Source organism: Phyllobates terribilis, unplaced genomic scaffold (assembly GCF_046119375.1).
Source record: "Phyllobates terribilis strain yellow unplaced genomic scaffold, ASM4611937v1 Scaffold_4__5_contigs__length_816908805, whole genome shotgun sequence".
NCBI lineage: Eukaryota > Metazoa > Chordata > Amphibia > Anura > Dendrobatidae > Phyllobates > Phyllobates terribilis.
The window spans coordinates 507,975,580-507,992,086 of NW_027362764.1; positions in this window are offsets into that span (position 1 = coordinate 507,975,580).

Genomic DNA, 16,507 nt, shown 5'->3' on the forward strand with positions numbered 1-16,507 from the left:
AAAACACGGATCATTAGGTTGTAGAGAAAAGACCCATCCCTGTGGTTCTTTGTGCAAAAGTGACATTTTAAACCCTTTGGAGTGTGGGAGGAAACCCATGCAAACATGGGGAGAACATACAAACTCCTTGCAGATGTTGTCCTTGGTGGGATTTGAACCGAGGACCCCAGCGCTGCAAGGCTGCAGTGCTAACCACTGCGCCACCGTGCTGGGGTTCTATTACCCAAGAGATTAAGCCATAATCACCAAATGGTAATTTTGAGCTCGCCGTGATACTCGGGTGCTCGACCCGAGCAACGAGCCCAATGTTAGTCTATGGGAGACCCGAGCATTTTTGCGGCGGCACCCCCGGCAGTCTGTAGAAAGCCTAACAAGTGCCCAAAACGATAGTGACAGTGCTCAAATGACATGGGGACAGCATGGGGATCACCCCAGGAAGCATTTCTGACCCCCAGGTCACTGCTGTCAACAACATGGTCAGAGGTATTAAGCCACTGTTAAGGGCTCACAATAAAACGTTCAAAAACGAAACTGAAAGTGCTTTCCTGTGAAATATGTTAAGAAAGTTCCTTTCCGGGGTAAAGACTTGTGTATAAGGTAAAATAAATAACCCCAAAAAAAAATACTCCTCCACACCTTGGGCTATGTTCACAAGTAGCATTTTTTATGCGTTTTTGCACTTATGTATTGTTTTCAACCGTGACAAATGCATTCACCGGGAAATGTAATTTTAACATTTTACAACCTTATCTGGCCATGTGCTGTGTGACACATGCATACAGTGCTGAAAAGACATGGGAACAGCATGGGGAAGACCCCTGGAAGCATCTATGACACCCAGGTCACTGCCTAAAAGTGTGCCCATCAGAAGTCATCCTTGCCGCATCAGAAAATGCAGACTTGCAACTATCCCCGTGCAAGTTCTTGTCCCAGGGCAGTGTTCAATTGTACCTCCCCCATTCCTTGCAATGCAAGCGCAAATATGCAGCCAACCACCCACCCACCCCCAGGCTGCAATACCATACTGCTTGCTTGCTTGCACTTGAAATTGGGCCTTTTAGGCATGTGGAGGCGGAATCTGGCCACCACGTCATGGCTGCGTTGGCGGCCTGGTATCCATTCTCAGTCCCCAGCCGCCCGGCGGCCGGGTGTCCACATTTGGTCCCCAGCCGCCAGGGGACGGCCGGGTGCCCATACTCGGTCCCCAGCCGCCCCGCGGCCGGGTGTCCACACACGGTCCCCAGCCGCCTGGGGGCAGCCGGGTGTCCATAAACGGTCCCCAGCCGCCCCTATTTCTCCTTGGAACATCCCCCCACACACTTTTCTTAGCCCGGCCTGCTTTAGGGCAGCATTGGACGAGCCCACCAGAGAACCAGACTCCTTGGGTGGGCCCTGGCTTCTCCATCAGGGGAGTTGAGAGTGCCAAGGTGAGGAGCATGATGATGATGATAGAAGTTAGCATCTGCTTTGTTTTCTTGGAATGCAAGCGTAAGTGTGCAGCCTGCCACCCACCCACCCCCAGGCTGCAATACCATACTGCTTGCTTGCTTGCACTTGAAATTGGGCCTTTTAGGCATGTGGTGGCGGAATCTGGCCACCACGTCATGGCTGCATTGGCGGCCTGGTATCCATACTCAGTCCCCAGCCGCCCGGGGGCCGGGTGTCCACACACGGTCTCCAGCCGCCTGGGGGCGGCCGGGTATCCATAAACGGTCCCCAGCCACAACTATTTCTCCTGTCATCTTCCCCCCCACACACTTTTCTTAGCCTGGCCTGCTTTAGGGCAGCATTGGAAGAGCCCACCAGAGAACCAGACTCCTCTGGTGGGCCCTGGCTTCTCCATCAGGGGAGTTGAGATTGCCAAGGTGAGGACCATGATGATGATGATAGAAGTTAGCATCTGCTTTGTTTTCTTGGAATGCAAGCGCATGTATGTAGTAGCGGCTAGGCCTGAGGTGGTCAGCGTTTTGGCACATATCCTACCTCCTCAGAGGATTGCTGGATGTTTTCCTGCTACCATCCCAGTTATAAGACTCCCGTTAAAACAAAGCTTCAGGTGATAAATGATGGATGAGGTAGTGGCAAAGGAGAAAGAGCAGGAGGAACAGGGACCATTCACATTAATATCAGGCCAGTCAACCACATATGTCTTGTAGGATATGTTTCTGTAACAAAAGGAGCGGTTCGGCTACACAGTTATAGGGCATACAGTGAGTGAAATGCCTACCAAAAATTTTGAGGCACTCCAATGCCCCTTGGAAATGACATGGAGGTAGAGGGCCTTAACTAAACCGTTTTTTCCATTTATAGCAACTGGGTCTCCTGTACACTGTTGGCCAAAGCAGTGAATGGAAGGCTTTCCAAAAATTATGAGGAATTGCAATGCCCCTTGAAACAGACGTGGATTACAGCGTACTAAAAACCTTCTACCCATTATTGGGGAGTGGGTCTCCCTTAGTTTTAGCCTTTGCATTGAAAAGCAAAAGCTGACTAAAATTAGGAGGAAATGCAATGCCCGTTGGAAGAGTCGTGGAGGTTAGAGGTAATTAAAAACAACATTTCAATGCCCCTTGGAAGAGCTGTGGAGTTCAGAGTGGCTTAAGAAGACGCTTTTAATGCCCCTTTGAAGAGACATCGAGGTCACAGTAGCTTAACAAGACGGTTTTAATGCCCCTCGGAAAAGCCATGGAGGTCCCATTAGCTTAACAAGATGGTTTGAATGCCTCTTGGAATAGATGTGGAGATCACAGTAGCTTAACAAGACGGTTTTAATGCCCCTCGGAAAAGTGGTGGAGGTCGCAGTAGCTTAACTAGACGGTTTTAATGCCCCTTACAAGAGCCATACAGTACAGCATCTTAAAAACATTATTCCCATTATTGAGGAGTGTGTCTCCCATAGTCTTAGCTTATGCCTTCCAAGCAAAAGCTGCCAAAAATTAGGACGGAGGAACTTGCAATGCCCCTTACAAGAGCCATACAATACAGCATCTTAAAAACATTATTCCCATTATTGGGGAGTGTGTCTCCCATAATCTCTGCTTATGCCTTCCAAGAAAAAGCTGATAAAAATTAGGACGGAGGAACTTGCAATGCCCCTTACAAGAGCCATGCAGTACAGCATATTCCAAACATTATTCCCATTATTGGAGAGTGTGTCTCCCATAGTCTTTGCTTATGCCTTCCAAGCAAAAGCTGCCAAAAATTAGGACTGAGGAACTTGCAATGCCCCTTACAAGAGCCATGCAGTACAGCATATTACAAACATTATTCCCATTATTGGGGAGTGTGTCTCCCATAGTCTTTGCTTATGCGTTACAAGCAAAAGCTGCCAAAAATTAGGACGGAGGAACTTGCAATGCCCCTTAAAAGAGCCATGCAGTACAGCATATTACAAACATTACTCCCATGATTGGGGAGTGGGTCTCCCATAGTATTTGCTTATGCCTTCCAAGCAAAAGCTGCCAAAACTTAGGACGGAGGAACTTGCAATGCCCCTTACAAGAGCCATGCAGTACAGCATATTGCAAACATTATTCCCATTATTGGGGAGTGTGTCTCCCATAGTCTTTGCTTATGCCTTCCAAGCAAAACCTGCCAAAAATTAGGAGGAAATGCAATGCCTGTTCGAAGAGAGTTAATTAAAAACAACATTTCAATGCCCCTTGGAAGAGCTGTGGAGTTCAGAGTGGTTTAACAAGACACTTTTAATGCCCATCAGAAGAGATGTGGAGGTCCCAGTAGCTTAACAAGACGGTTTTAATGCCCCTCGGAAAAGTGGTGGAGGTCCCAGTAGCTTAACAAAACGCTTTTAATGCCCCTCAGAAGAGACGTGGAGGTCCCAGTAGCTTAACAAGACGCTTTTAATGCCCCTCAGAAGAGACATGGAGGTCGAAGTATCTTAGCAAGATGCTTTTAATGCCCCTCAGAAGAGACGTGGAGGTCCCAGTAGCTTAACAAGACGCTTTTAATGCCCCTCGGAAAAGTGGTGGAGGTCGCATTAGCTTAACAAGACGCTTTTAATGCCCCTCAGAAGAGACGTGGAGGTCCCAGTAGCTTAACAAGATGCTTTTAATGCCCTCAGAAGAGACGTGAAGGTCGCAGTAGCTTAACAAGACGCTTTTAATGCCCCTCAGGAGAGACGTGGAGGTCCCAGTAGCTTAACAAGACGCTTTTAATGCCCCTCAGAAGAGACATGGAGGTCGAAGTAGCTTAACAAGATGCTTTTAATGCCCCTCAGAAGAGACGTGGAGGTCCCAGTAGCTTAACAAGACGCTTTTAATGCCCCTCGGAAAAGTGGTGGAGGTCGCATTAGCTTAACAAGATGCTTTTAATGTCCCTCAGAAGAGACGTGGAGGTCGCAGTAGCTTAACAAGACGCTTTTAATGCCCCTAAGAAGAGACGTGGAGGTCCCAGTAGCTTAACAAGACGCTTTTAATGCCCCTCGGAAAAGTGGTGGAGGTCGCAGTAGCTTAAAAAGATGCTTTTAATGCCCCTCAGAAGAGACGTGGAGGTCCCAGTAGCTTAACAAGACGGTTTTAATGCCCCTCAGAAGAGACGTGGAGGTCCCAGTAGCTTAACAATATGCTTTTAATGCCCCTCAGAAGAGACGTGGAGGTCGCAGTAGCTTAACAAGACGCTTTTAATGCCCCTCAGAAGAGACGTGGAGGTCCCAGTAGCTTAATAAGATGCTTTTAATGCCCCTCGGAAAAGTGGTGGAGGTCGCAGTAGCTTAACAAGACGCTTTAAATGCCCCTCAGAAGAGACGTTGAGGTCCCAGTAGCTTAACAAGACGCTTTTAATGCCCCTAAGAAGAGACGTGGAGGTCCCAGTAGCTTAACAAGACGCTTTTAATGCCCCTCGGAAAAGTGGTGGAGGTCGCAGTAGCTTAACAAGACGCTTTTAATGCCCCTCAGAAGAGACGTGGAGGTCCCAGTAGCTTAACAAGATGCTTTTAATGCCCCTCGGAAAAGTGGTGGAGGTCGCAGTAGCTTAACAAGACGCTTTAAATGCCCCTCAGAAGAGACGTTGAGGTCCCAGTAGCTTAATAAGACGCTTTTAATGCCCCTCGGAAAAGTGGTGGAGGTCGCAGTAGCTTAACAAGACGCTTTTAATACCCCTTACAAGAGCGATGCAGTACAGCATCTTAAAATTATTATTCCCATTATTGGGGAGTGGGTCTCCCACAGTCTTTGCTTATGCCTTCCAAGCAAAAGCTGACAAAAATAAGGACGGAGGAACTTTCAATAATGGCAACACGGACCACAGTCACCCTGGTGGTATAGTGGTGGTGGACGCTGAGGATAAGGAGAAGAACATAAAACAGCCGAAATGAGGAAGCGTATACCCATGTGTGGGTGTGAAGCGGTGCATGTGAATACACCTCCCGAAAAAACACAGTGGATTTGACTTTATGTTACTCTGCTATCATTTGGTGGCGATGAGAATTCTGGCCCAATCCAGCCCTTGTTCATTTTGATAAGGGTCAGCTTGTCAGCATTGTCAGTTGACAGGCGAGTGCGCTTATCAGTTATAATTCCCCCAGCGGCACTAAAAACACCCTCCGATAACACGCTAGCGGCAGGGCAGGCCAGGACCTCCAAGGCGTACAGAGCGAGTTCATTCCAAGTGTCCAGCTTGGATACCCAATAATTAAAAGGCACAGAGGAATCACAGAGGACGCTGGTACTCCCTGACCACCTTTTGAAACTTTCCACTCCTTGTGAGAGTACCCCGCGCCTCAGGGCCTGTAAGCTTGGCGGGTCTCAGAAAACTGTCCCAGAATATTGACAGTGTTCCCCTGCCTCTGCTGGATTGGAGTTGCCTCTCTCTCGCTTGTACGCCTTGGTTGGTCAACGAACTGTGACCTCTACCGCTAGCGTGTTCAGATGGGAACTTTTTTAACAGTTCTGCAGCAAGGGCCTTCTGGTACTGCCACATTTTTGTAGACATCTCCACCTCAGGAATAAGAGAGTGAAAGTTCTCCTTGTCGCGGGGGTCTAAAAGTGTCACCAACCAGTATTGACTGTCACCCAACATTTTGACAATGCGAGCGTCACGGTTAAGGCAGCGTAACATAAAGTCAGCCATGCATGCCAGACTGGTAACGGGCAAGACTTCCGTGTCCTCACCAAGATGATGACTGACCATGCTCTCCTCCTCCTCCTCCCCCCTGTTCTCAGGCCACCCACGCTGAATCGACGATATGACAGTTGTACAGGTACTACCGTCTACAGCGCATGATACAACCTCCTGTTCTTCCTCCTCCTCCTCCTCCTCTCCCTCATTGTCCGCCAATGCATGTTGGGATGATATGAGGCTGGGCTGTGTGTAATCGACCGCTACGGCTTCTTGATCCATCTCATCATACTCTGGCTGCAATGCCTCCTCTTTAATTCTCTGCAGAGAGCGTTGCAAAAGACAGACAAGTGGAATGCTGACGCTAATGATGGCGTCATCGCCACTCACCATCTGGGTGGACTCCTCAAAGTTTGTCAAGATGGTACAGATGTCAGACATCCAGGTCCACTCCTGAGGTCTTATGTGTGGAGTCTGACCTGAATATCGACGGCCTTGTTGCAGCTGGTACTCCACAACTGCTCTCTTCTGCTCACAAATCCTTTGCAACATGTGGAGGGTAGAGTTCCAACATGTGGGGACATCACACACCAGTTGGTGTGACGGAAGCTGCAAACGCTGCTGCAACACAGCAAGGGCGGCGGAGGCTGTAGCCGACTTGCGAAAATGAGCTGACAGGCGGTGTACTTTGATGAGCAGATCTGACAACTCGGGGTACGATTTAAGAAACCACTGAACCATGAGGTTAAGCACGTGAGCCAGGTATAGTACGTGTGTGATCTCGCCTCGCCTCAGAGGCACCACCAGGTTACGGCCATTGTCACACACGACCATGCCTGGATGTAGGTTCAGCGGTCTCAGCCACAGATTTGCCTGCTCTTTCACAGTTGTCCACAACTCACAAGCAGTGTGAGGTTTCTCACCTAAGCTTATGAGTTTCAGCACAGCCTGTTGCCGCTTGGCGGAGGCAGTACTGCAGTGCTTCCAGCTTGTAACTGATGAGTTGATATGTGAGATGGAGGCTGAACATGAGGAGGAGGAGGATGATGTGCAGGAGCTGTACACTGTGGGGGCAACTCTGACTGACATAGGGCCCGCTATCCTCAGTGTGGGGAGGATGTGTTCCGTCCCAAGGTCCGACTGTGTCCCGGCTTCCACTATGTTTACCCAGTGTGCCGTCAGGGAGATGTACCGTCCCTGGCCACAAGCACTTGTCCACGTGTCCGTTGTCAGGTGGACTCTCCCAGTAACTGCGTTGTTGAGAGCACAGCAGATGTTTTGGGACACGTGCTTGTGTAGTGCGGGGATGGCACACCGGGCAAAATAGTGTCGGCTGGGGACCGAGTACCGAGGGACGGCCACCGCCATAAGGTTGCGGAAGGATTCCTTCTCCACCAGCCTAAAAGGCAGCATTTCCAACGCAAGCAGTCGTGAAATGTGCGAATTTAGGACTGTGGCCTGTGGGGCGTTAGCTGCGAATTTCCGCTTTCGTTCAAAGGTCTTGGATATGGACAATTGAACGCTGCGGTGCGACGTGGACGTGGACGTTGATGCTGGTTCTTGAGAAACTGCTAAAACAAGTGAAGACTGAGAGGAGGGGGCATCTTTGCATGCAGTATGGACAGGGAATTGCCTTGCACACACAACAGGGGTTCTATTGCACGCACAACAGCGGAAGAAGCAGTGGTGACACCCGCTGACCCTGGTCGTGGACCCTGGGGTTCGCCCCACAAAATCGGGTGCTTTGCTGCCATGTGCCTGATCATGCTGGTGGTGGTAAGGCTGGTAGCTTTGTCACCCCTGCTGATGCTGGCATGGCAAGTGGTACAAATGACCTTTTTGGGGTTATCAGCGGAGTCTGTAAAAAAATTCCAGACTCTGGAAGACCTACCGCTTATACTGGCAACGTCCCTCGTGTTGGTGTTACAGGGAACGGTTGCCCGCCTTCTGTCAGCGGCCACCACACTGCTTCTTCCTGCCTGTTGGGGTACTCTGCCTCCCTCCCCCTGTGTGCTGCTGGCCTCACTCTGCATGTCCTCCTGCCACGTTGGGTCAGTTACTAGATCATCCACCACCTCCTCCTCTTCCACTTGCGCACCACGATCCTCCTCCTCACTTCCTGGCAATTGTGTCTCGTCATCGTCCACCTCTTGTGACAAATTGCCAGCGTCGACTTCCTGTGGCCGTGGCTGTTCAAATATTTGGGCATCGCTACATGGGATCTTCTCTTCCACCACTTCAAGCGGAGCAGGCGAGGGGCACAAATCTGGAAATGGACCAGTGAACAGCTCTTCAGAGTGTCCAAGTGTGGGATCAGTTGCTGTCTGACGACACTCGGCATGGTGGGAGGAAGGAGCATCAGGGTGAGGAGGAGTATGCGGTCAAGACTCACGGCTATTAAGAGTTGACCATGTGCAAGACAGGCCGGAGGTGGTGGTGCCCAGGTAACTGGAAGTATTATCTGCTATCCAATTAATAACCTGTTCACACTGATCAGTTCGCAATACTGATGGTGTTCTGTGCTTCCCTAGTAATTCAGTCAAGAAGTGGGAGCGAGAATATGTGGCTGTTGGTTGTGGCACATTTTCACCTTGGCCACGGCCCCGTCCTCTGCACGCACCATCACCAGAACGTCCACTTCCACGTCCCTTGCCACGCGCCTTGCCCATTGTAAAGGAAGTAAAATAGCTTACACTCGCACTATCAATGGAAAAAGGGTAATAAAAAGTAGATTAGGACCGTGGAAGAGGAAAACCACAGTTCTATTTCTCTGGCCTACACCCGACTCTTTTAAACAATCTGAACAATCAGGGAGAAACTATTACTGTTTTTCTTTACGGAAAAAATACCAAAAGCTGAATAATAGAGATTTCGTACTGTGGAACAGCAAAACCACAGTTATAATTTACTGGTGTATACCAGACTTTTTTAAATATATATATTTGCGGCTGAACAGCGACACACTCATACTGTTTTTTTTAGATACAAATGGCCCAAAAGTAGATAATACAGAGGTTTGAACTGTGGAACTGCAAAACCACACTTGTATTTCTCGGGCCTACACCAGACTATTTTCAACAGATATATTTGTGTCTGAACAATCAGGAGACACTATTATTTATTTTTTACAGCCAAAAGCAGGATAATAGAGATTTTTTACCGTGGAACAGCAAAACCACAGTTATAATTTACTGGTGTATACCAGACTTTTTTAAATATATATATTTGCGGCTGAACAGTGAGCGACACACTCAAACTGTTTTTCTTAGATACAAATGGCCCAAAAGTGGATAATACTGAGGTTTTAACCGTGGAACTGCAAAACCACACTTGTATTTCTCGGGCCTACACCAGACTATTTTCAGCAGATATACAGTACAGACCAAAAGTTTGGACACACCTTCTCATTTAAAGATTTTTCCGTATTTTCTTGACTATGAAAATTGTACATTCACACTGAAGGCATCAAAACTATAAATTAACACATGTGGAATTATATACTTAACAAAAAAGTGTGAAACAACTGAAAATATGTCTTATATTCTAGGTTCTTCAAAGTAACCACCTTTTGCTTTGATGACTGCTTTGCACACTCTTGGCATTCTCTTGATGAGCTTCAAGAGGTAGTCACCGGAAATGGTCTTCCAACAATCTTGAAGGAGTTCCCAGAGATGCTTAGCACTTGTTGGCCCTTTTGCCTTCACTCTGCGGTCCAGCTCACCCCAAACCATATCGGTTGGGTTCAGGTCTGGTGACTGTGGAGGCCAGGTCATCTGGCGTAGCACCCCATCGCTCTCCTTCTTGGTCAAATAGCCCTTACACAGCCTGGAGGTGTGCTTGGGGTCATTGTCCTGTTGAAAAATAAATGATGGTCCAACTAAGCGCAAACCGGATGGAATAGCATGCCGCTGCAAGATGCTGTGGTAGCCATGCTGGTTCAGTATGCCTTCAATTTTGAATAAATCCCCAACAGTGTCACCAGCAAAGCACCCCCACACCATCACACCTCCTCCTCCATGCTTCACGGTGGGAACCAGGCATGTAGAGTCCATCCGTTCACCTTTTCTGCTCCGCACAAAGACACGGTGGTTGGAACCAAAGATCTCAAATTTGGGTTCATCAGACCAAAGCACAGATTTCCACTGGTGAAATGTCCATTCCTTGTGTTCTTTAGCCCAAACAAGTCTCTTCTGCTTGTTGCCTGTCCTTAGCAGTGGTTTCCTAGCAGCTATTTTACCATGAAGGCCTGCTGCACAAAGTCTCCTCTTAACAGTTGTTGAAGAGATGTGTCTGCTGCTAGAACTCTGTGTGGCATTGACCTGGTCTCTAATCTGAGCTGCTGTTAACCTGCGATTTCTGAGGCTGGTGACTCGGATAAACTTATCCTCAGAAGCAGAGGTGACTCTTGGTCTTCCTTTCCTGGGGCGATCCTCATGTGAGCCAGTTTCTTTGTAGCGCTTGATGGTTTTTGCAACTGCACTTGGGGACACATTCAAAGTTTTCCCAATTTTTCGAACTGACTGACCTTCATTTCTTAAAGTAATGATGGCCACTCGTTTTTCTTTACTTAGCTGCTTTTTTCTTTCCATAATACAAATTCTAACAGTCTATTCAGTAGGACTATCAGCTATGTATCCACCAGACTTCTGCACAACACAACTGATGGTCCCAACCCCATTTATAAGGCAAAAAATCCCACTTATTAAACCTGACAGGGCACACCTGTGAAGTGAAAACCATTTCCAGTGACTACCTCTTGAAGCTCATCAAGAGAATGCCAAGAGTGTGCAAAGCAGTTATCAAAGCATAAGGTGGCTACTTTGAAGAACCTAGAATATAAGACATATTTTCAGTTGTTTCACACTTTTTTGTTAAGTATATAATTCCACATGTGTTAATTCATAGTTTTGATGCCTTCAGTGTGAATGTACAATTTTCAAAGTCATGAAAATACAGAAAAATCTTTAAATGACAAGGTGTGTCCAAACTTTTGGTCTGTACTGTATTTGTGTCTGAACAATCAGGAGACACTATTATTTATTTTTTACGGCAAAAAATGCCAAAAGCAGGATAATACAAAGATTTGACCCATGGAACTGCAAAACCACACTTGTATTTCTCGGTCCTACACCAGATTATTTTCAACAGATATATTTGTATCTGAACAATCAGGAGACACTATTATTTTTTTTTGCGGCATAAAATGCCCAAAGCAGTATAATAGAGATTTTTTACCATGGAACAGCAAAACCACAATTATAATTTACTGGTGTATACCAGACTTTTTTAAATATATATATTTGTTGCTGAACAGTGAGCGACACACTCAAACTGTTTTTTTTTAGATACAAATGGCCCATGGAACTGCAAAACCACACTTCTATTTCACTGACCTACACCAGACTATTTTCAACAGATATATATTGTGTCTAAAAAATCAGAGACACACTTTTTTTTTGGTGGGGGGGGGGGACACCAAAAGGTTAATAAGACGGGTATTTGTACAATGTGAAGGAGGGAAAAAAAAAGAGGATTTAGATGAAAAAAAATGATTTTTCCTGGCCCCCGAGACCTGGAGCTAAGTCCAGCAATTTCAGCAACAGGAGCACACAGGACTGTAATGCAGCGTTTGCTGGTATAACCACTGCATCTCCTATACAGCCTACCTGCCTGCCTGCCTGATATCTGGGATGGATATTAGTCCTGAGAAGGACTGTTTGTTTGATCTGGCAGCCTTTACAGACCCTACACTAACTATTTCACAGGATATATCTCTCCCTAAATCAGCAGCGCTGTCCCTACACTGTCTGATCCGGAGCGACTGTGTCCAAGATGGCGGCGCCCGGTTTTAAATACTCGAGGTGACGCTGTGCGGCCAGCCAATCACTGTAATGCCCACAAACAACATGGCTGCGGCATTACAGTGACAAGCTGGCGATCCCTGCATGTTCATTGGCTCTGTAAAGAGTGCCAAACATGCAGGGCGGAGACCCGAGCTCCCGTCCGATTAACCTGGAAATGCTTGGTGCTCGCCGAACATCCCGAGTAGCGTGCATGCTCGCTCAACACTAATCTTTACCACAAATAGGAACTAAGAAACACCAAACAAGTAAACCAGGTAAATTTACCATATGACTTAGCCTTACCAGTGAAGCATCCAATTATCCCCAAGTGCTTACGCCTTATACCCTTCTTCTCTACTTTACAGTCACTGTGGCACCCCTGCGGGGGATTACCACAGGATCCATAGGTGCAGGGAGAGATGTACACTTGGGCACACACAACACCTTCCACCCCAGGTCTGAGGGGAGGAGTCAGTTTCCAGGGAGACAGCAAAAGAGGCAGTTAGTCTTGAGAGGGGTGAAGGAGGGGGGAGACACAGAGAGCTGTTGGCTGGGGACCAGTTAAGCCCTGAACTAGGAAACTGGACTGAGTTGTGAAGCGCCCTAGAGAGAGGGACGGAGGCTAGAAGGAGAAAGAAAGAGATAAAACTATGATCCCTTTAGCTCACCCGGACCCCGGAGTCCGAGATTGCTATTAATTCAGGAATAGCATAGAAAACCCGGACAGATCAGGAGGATCTACTCCCCCTGAAGAAGAGGGGGAAAGAGTTGCCAAACTTGACCAAGTATAGGACCAGGGGCCCAGAAAGAGAATTGATAGCCCCAAGGAAAGGTCCTCATTGTCAGTTGTGGAGGAGGACCCCAAAGAAAGTGAAGGTAGCAGGTTCAGCTTAAGGCAGGACTGATCCCAAACAATGCACACATTGTTAGAGGAGGCCTCACAAATCTCCAGAGTGAATATCTCTACCTGCACCGAAAACCTGGTTAAAGACTTAGTTTGTGTGTGTGTGCCTACTTTGACATTACTACCTATAGCGTTCGTACAAGCCGTATGCTGATCACCTCAGCAACCATACACAGCGCTGGTAACCGATTTTACCTGTTACCACAGGAGGCGCCAGGACACAATTCTCCCATCATCCTGACCACCATCCCTTTACTGACGGTCCAGGGCACGGAACCGACCAACCGTGATCCCCACAGAAGTAACCCATCCATCCCGGTATCCGAGTACCCCTACCCCTGTCGACCGACTCATCACTTTTAAATTTAGCCCATACAGTCTAACACTCTACGAGCCCTCACACCACATATGGTACAATTGGGACGTCTGGACCACAGATAGTAAACATCCAAATCAATCCATGAGGTAAATACCTATATAACTTAGGCTCTATCAAATCAGTATACCAAATCCCTTCATTTATTAATTTTACTTCCAGCCACCCTGGAACAGTTTCTTGATAAGAATATCCTTCGACTGTCCAGTCCTCTCCTCTTTGTATTACTATATCAGGTACATACTGATTTTTATCTGTAATTAGTAAACCCTATTTGTTCCACCCACAATTAGGTTACTAATATCTCTATATACTCCCTAAAGGCATCTACTGGCTCTGGAACCCTTAAAAATTTCGGAACTTCTCCTATGAAGACCACTGTGTCACAATACCGGACCATCCACCTTTTAATACTGTATTTTACTTTGCCTCCGGTAAACATTTTATATATGATGGAAATAAACAGTCTTTTAACAACACTACCTCCTCCCGTGTTCTAATTCCTCGATTCCAGTGGATCAACGTGGTGGATATCATTTTAGCATTTCCCCCTTTATTTTGGGAGATGTTCATGTTAGTATATACTCAAGTGACGCGCCCCTGGGCCTGTGTCGCGCTGCGTTGCGCACGCGGGAGCTTACCCGGAGCCGGATCTTTTGAGGGTTGTAGTCTCGTGGCGGTGATCCGGTCCGTGCCCAGGGAGTCAGACTAAGTGGCGCTGTATTAGCGGTAGATGTTGGACGACTATGCCACCCGTTGAGTACAGCTGAGGAACCGCTGCTGCAGGGCAGACCGCTGAGGCCGGTGGTAGGATTGTGCAGCGTGATAGTATAACCCCCAACGGGAGGGGTATGGCCTCAGGGCAGCCGACGTGGATGATGGGGGTAGCAGGAACCACTCGGAGACGGTACGGTGTAGTTCAGGGTCTTTACTGGTGACAAAGATAGACCCTCCCGGAGTACTGGCTAGTGATTGGGGCCTGGTCAGTCCTTGAGCAGATGGGATCTCCCCTGGCCAGGCGGAGTTGTAGGCCTCCCAAACTAACGATACTCTTCCGGCTACCTTGCTAGAGGCGGGTATAAGTAGCCCACGTCCCTGAGTGTACCGTGTGGTGCTCACCAGTATGGCCGGTGACTCGGGGCCTTCTAGTAGCTTCCGCTCCACGACGGCGGTGCTGGTCCCACGCGTGTGACCGTGCCTTCGGGTTTCTGGGCCAGAGGACCTGCAATCCCCTGCCGGTCGGTTTCTGCTGCTGGAAAGGAGTTAGTCCCCACAGCCTCGGACTCCGGGTCCGGTGATAACTTCTCAGTCAGGGCGAGCTCTGCAGCTGCCAGCCCCTGACTCCTTGTAGCACTGCTCCCACAGAGCTCCTGATGTTCTTTTCCTATATCTGCTTCTCTGTCTCTACTTCTTCTCTACTCACTAACCCTGCCTCAGCCCTAGGTTTATATAGGGGAAGTTCTTCCCCTCCCAGGACTGGGCAGGAGGTGTGGCATGCATAGGATCCCTGACCAAGAGACCTCCCACCTGCTCTCAGACGTAATATCTCTATCACTGGGGCAACCAGACCCCTGGGGTGTCACATTCCCCCCTAGTGAACTTTAGTACTCCGGGACTAAACATATTTTTAGAAAAAACATAACAAGGTATAAACAATAATAATACAATAAGAAAAACACATAAAGATGGTTACGGCGTGTCCGCAACCGGGTGCAGTTTTGAAGAAAACAAAGGTGTCCATTTCACCAAAACAGGGAGACGTAACCAGGTAGGGGTCTGTCCTGCCCCGAGTCCTTATCAGTCTTTTTGTCCATCCTGGGTTACGCTCCAACTAATTGTACAAGGATTCCCGGTAAATCCACCAAGGACTCCTAAAAATAACTAGAAACACATAATTATTTACAAGCAACAAGAAAAACAGGTAACCATAAATAAAACAACTTATACACTTCAAATCCTCCATCGTGCGGGTAACTGGCCTCTAGTGGCCCTAGTGGACCTACGGAGCTGACTATCTAGCTCCGAACTACAGGGTGTAGGAACTGTCAAGGGTAAACTGGGCAGCTGTCCACGGGCCCTTTGGCTCACTAGAGGCATGGCAGGTTCACTATAAGCAGAGGGTTGATCCTCCTGGTCTGCTGGTGTGGGGTCTTCTGCCTCCTGGACCGGCTGTTCTTCCAGCTCTAGCTGTTGCTCCGTAGGTGCTTGGGATGCTGGTTGGAGGAAGGTGAGTACGGGTACCACAACTGCGCCATTGACTTGAGTCCAAGACCGAGGGAAGTCTCCGAGCACAGTACTAACCATATCTTCCCTCTCCTCTACGGGTCGAGGGTCTTCTTGTTCCTCTTCAGGGTTCCGTAGCTGTTCGGGACACTTCTTCAGGTGATCCCGGGATACAATGGTTGTGGTTTCCCCTCCGTCTTTACTGATGGTACAGACCTTTGGGTTGTCGTGGCTTGAGGGCAGTACGATGTACGGGTCCTTCTCCCACTGGTCATCCAACTTGTGGAGCCGCCTTTTCCTCTTCAAGACCTGCTCTCCGGGTACCAGGGGAACAGTGGGAGCACACTGGTTGTAAGTTTTCTCTTGTCTTTCCCTAGCTTGACAGAGACTTCGCTCCACGCTCTCCTGTACTTTCCAGTACTGCTGCTGCCTCTCTGTGTCCCAGTCTGCTTCTGGTGAAGTGTCCTCGGGACTGGCCTATCAGGAGGTCCTGCATAGGAGCTGCCTTTTTGGTGAAACCGGGGATGAATCTGCGGTAATAGCCTACCAACCCGAGGAACTGCCGCACTTCCTTTACACTGGAGGGACTTGGCCATTCCTTAATTGCGGTGATCTTGTCAGGGTCGGGAGCTACTCCATCAGCGCTCACCACGTGTCCCAGGTACTGCACCTTTGGTTTCAGGAGGTGACACTTGGAGGGTTTCACCTTTAGGCCGTAGCTTGCCAGAGCTTCGAACACTTCCGCCAGGTGTTTCAGGTGGTCCTCATACGTCTTGGAATATACGATGACATCGTCCAGGTACAGCAGGACCGTCTCGAAGTTTCTGTGGCCCAGACAGCACTCCATTAATCGTTGGAAGGTTCCTGGTGCGTTGCAGAGTCCGAACGGCATGCAGGTAAACTCGCTAAGTCCCATCGGGGTGGTGAATGCGGTCTTCTCCCGGTCCGCCTCTGCTACAGGAACCTGCCAGTACCCACTAGTGAGATCCAAGGTAGAGAAGAAGTTAGCAGATCTTAAAGCAGCCAAAGACTCCTCTATCCTTGGTAAGGGGTACGCATCCTTGTGTGTGATACGGTTGATTTTCC